At 47.3% G+C, this 3,792-nt stretch overlaps 1 pseudogene; it reads left to right on the top strand.

Annotated features, from left to right (window-relative positions):
- The first annotated feature begins 1,903 nt into the window (after positions 1-1,903).
- On the top strand, positions 1,904-2,918 carry LOC147440032 (uncharacterized; annotated as a pseudogene).
- Positions 2,919-3,792: the final 874 nt, after the last annotated feature.

Raw genomic sequence — 3,792 nt, 5'->3', positions numbered from 1 at the left:
TCCCACACGTCAACCCAGATTCACTAAACTTGCGTTTCATAACCATCTGGTATTATTGTTCTTGTCCTTGTAGATGTCATCAACAGGAAATAGTCTCGTGTGATGCTGTTTTTGGACCACTACCCATGTAATCAATGTCTTATAATAAGCATCCCCTATCTTTAACCTCATTCTGTAAAAATTCATCAAACTGACCTTCACTTACACCATCTCGAAACATAATTACACGATCTGGCCAGCGCCTTGTCTTCTCACAAAATTCATGTATGAGCCCCTGCACCATCTCCCTGAGGTATTCAATTATCTCCTCTTTATGTGTTTGTCACTCTTGAAAACGTGCTACATATATGTTGGCAGAAGGCCAATCCATGTTTGCTACAACCGCCACAATGGAGGGTCATGTATCATCACCTGGAGGGTTGAGAGGGTTGCACTGTTGAGCCATTGTATAGCAGTTGGCTGTAGGCATGTCCCAGCATGCGTAGTAATTATTGGGCTTCATGTTGAATCACCCACAGATTGGTCTTGTAAGGAATGCCGTGTTGGGCACAGGGCTCGGGAAATGATAGGTTCGCTTTATCCAAAACATGTTCAAAATGAAAAATGGTAGGTTGATATTTGGGCAAGAAGGTTTTCAAGCCGGTTCAAATTATGGATTTTTTAGTTAAAATATGAGATTGTTAGTGTGATTATCCCTCTTAAATTTAGAGCAAGCCTGCTCATATGCGTGTGAAATGGTTCCAAAGCCGGGTCCACAAAAATTTTTTCCCGAGCCCTGGAACTTGGTCGGGTTTGTGGGTCACCTTCCGCCCACTACTGCCGCAACATTAATTAACAATGGGCAGCGTTGTATGATTATGCCATTGCAGTGAACCTGTCGTTTGCTTATGTGTCTTACACGACGTCAGCCTCCTTTGGCCGGGGTCGATACCAGGGTTTCAGAAAATCACCATGTTCATCGGGTCACAACATCGACCCCTTCATTTTCTTTGAGCTTCCATCGACAAATCTGCATGTCAGCAATTGCAGCTGCTCGTCTCGCCCGATATGGAATCAGTCACCCATTGCCATTGCAAGAAAATCATGTACCATAACCACTCCATGTCATGCTACTTGGCACCTGATCTCACTTTGTGGGACATTGATCATCATCACGTCAACACGAACAGTGAGCCAAGCTACAACTTATTCATAAAGGAGAAACTGCAAGGACCGCAACCAAAGGTAGTTGGGGCGTACGGCAAGCTCCTAGTGGTTCTTGTATGCTTCGTCATTTCCCTTGTCTCCAGCGATCCTTCTACGTCTGCTCTACCTCTGGAGGGCGACGTCGGAGTTGATGCTACTTCATAATTATAATTGGCCATGTCATAGCCCCCGCATTTCTTGCTCGGCATCCCTATTTGCCGGCGCAACCCATCATCTTGCCATGCCCTCCCTGCTCCACCTCTAGGATCTACGCCACCGCTTGCCCATCTTACCATCTCTTGCCCAGCCACTTGAGCTATCGCCACCCTCGCTCCCTTCTTTTTCACATATTATGTTTGCCTCGACCTTCATGTGCCTCTTTCTCACCACCCCATCATGTGCTTTCATGCTTCCTATGGCCGAGGGGTGCTAGGGAAGAGATCCGCATCTTCACCTAGCTTCCGTTCTTCGCTTATCTCTTCTAAATTCATCTGCGTGCAGTATCTCTATGGACATAATCAAGCATTGGAGCACTGGCGGAGACATTTTCTGCCTACACTTGTGGGTGCATGACTCCTCTGTAGAGAAGAGGAGATCTCACAGAGAAGGTGAGTGAGAGAGAGATAGAGAGAAGAAGGCTAGAGGTAGAGATACGCAGGGAGAGAGGCAAGAAGCGTTATATTATTGATGACCAAGGGTGCAATTATATACATTACATATGGCAATTACATGCCACACGATGTTCACTGGAGTGTGGGGTGAAAGAGAATTGCCCCAGGTAAGGGGTAGAAGTGATGCTCAAGAGGGAGGGTTACAATCATATAAGCGTCAAGTAAATCCAACTTGACAAATGGATTTGTGGCCTGAAGGATTGGCCTTAGCTTAGAGATCGATGCAGGAGGCTTGCGAGGTGGCTCGCCGCCAAAGTGAGTCTTCAGTGTTGAGCAGGTTTTGTGTGGGCGTCTTTGGCAAAGCAGCAAAGGTTGAGACCAGAGTGGAGACGGATACCATTACGTCCAGAGTGGAGACGGATACCATTACGTCCATCGTCAAGGGAGTAAGAGCTACAATTGAGGGAGGTTTGCTGCAATTTAGGGTGGGCAGCATTTTCGAGAGCAAGCGTGGAAGCAACATCAATATTGGGAATTGGGAATTGCAGCAGCATCTTTGGCAGTAGCCACTTTGGCTTCATTATTTATGTCCGCAGGGATATTGGCGGCATTTTCGGTTGCTGTGAGGGCTACACCAGCGTGGTCAGTGGCGTCGGCGCCACTGATGGCAGCGTAGGAGCCATGCAGGTGAGCATGCAAGGGCTCGCCATTGGAGGCCTGGGCTTCAGTTGGCTCAGTTTGGTTGAATTGAACCGCGGCGTTGATTTCAGCCGCATGACAAGGGCGGGGTGAGTGTGAAGCATCTGCAACTGCTGGCAGGAAGGGCGCTAGCATTGTTTGCGAGGTGTCGGGCATAAATGTGGACACCACCATCTGTGGCAACTGTTGGGGTAGCATCACCATCATCCACTGCAGGCAGGGATGCAGCGGCATTGGCCGCATGGATTGCAACAGTGACGGCGGCAACTGAGGTTGCGTCAGCAGGTTCGGGTGCTTTGGTGGCTGCCCTCCGCATGCTTCCATGATGGCGGTGTTGGCTTCGACTGCAAGCAAGTCAATCGGGTTGGCATCGCCTGTAGGGGCAGGCTGAGCTTGGGAGGACGCACCCGGATCACGGTGTAATGACTCCGCTGTAATGTTCTTTTGACAGCTGGCCAAATTTGAGCCGCTTTTCAAATGCGTCCTCCAGCTCGGGAGCACACCGAGGGAGCAGCGTGCGCGCTGCTTTTTCATGGTGCTCTTTGCAAACATCTTGGATCCCTTACATGACCAGGCCACATGATCACATGTCCACCTGGTGCATACTTGCAAGTCCTCCACTTTGAGCGTCCGCTAATTATCAGAGCAATGGCAGGCAGTACCCATAATTGACAGCGACTCCCGCACACAACACTGTGTTGTGATAAGTCTTGTAATCGACTAATCTCAGGTCATCATATCATCATCAGGCTTGCAACAATAATAATATTATTACTATGGTCTACCATCCTTCTATTTCTGCAAGGTACTAATCTTATCACAACCTGCACACGTCAATCTAGAGTTGCATCTAATTATCAAAGATTACACAGGCGTGAAGCCCCAGAAGGCCCAACTGATCTCACTTCACCCAATTTTTTCGACAGACTTTTTCATGCATGCGAACATTAATCTTTTCAGTTGTTTTTTGAAGGCTCTTTTGAAGTTTCCAAAAGTTAATTAGAGTCTTCAACCCTAGGCCCCCAAATAATTAAATATAATCTCCAAGGCAAGAGGCTCACCCACCTGTTTTTCATTTCAATTTCTAAGGCTTATATCTGCACTTGCGGAGGGTAAGTAAATGTGCAATCCTCTGAAATTTCACCCAATTACCACGCTATAATCAACTCTTGAATGGGATAGTAATCTAATATGCACACATGATAATATAATCTCCAGGGCAAGAGGCTCACCTGCCTGTTTTTCATTTCAATTTATAAGGCTTATATCTGCACTTGCCGAGGGTAAGTAAATGTGC

The sequence above is a fragment of the Adiantum capillus-veneris genome, chromosome 16 (assembly GCF_014529385.1).
Source record: "Adiantum capillus-veneris isolate H3 chromosome 16, ASM1452938v2, whole genome shotgun sequence".
Classification (NCBI taxonomy): domain Eukaryota; kingdom Viridiplantae; phylum Streptophyta; class Polypodiopsida; order Polypodiales; family Pteridaceae; genus Adiantum; species Adiantum capillus-veneris.
This window is presented reverse-complemented; position numbering and strand designations above follow the sequence as displayed.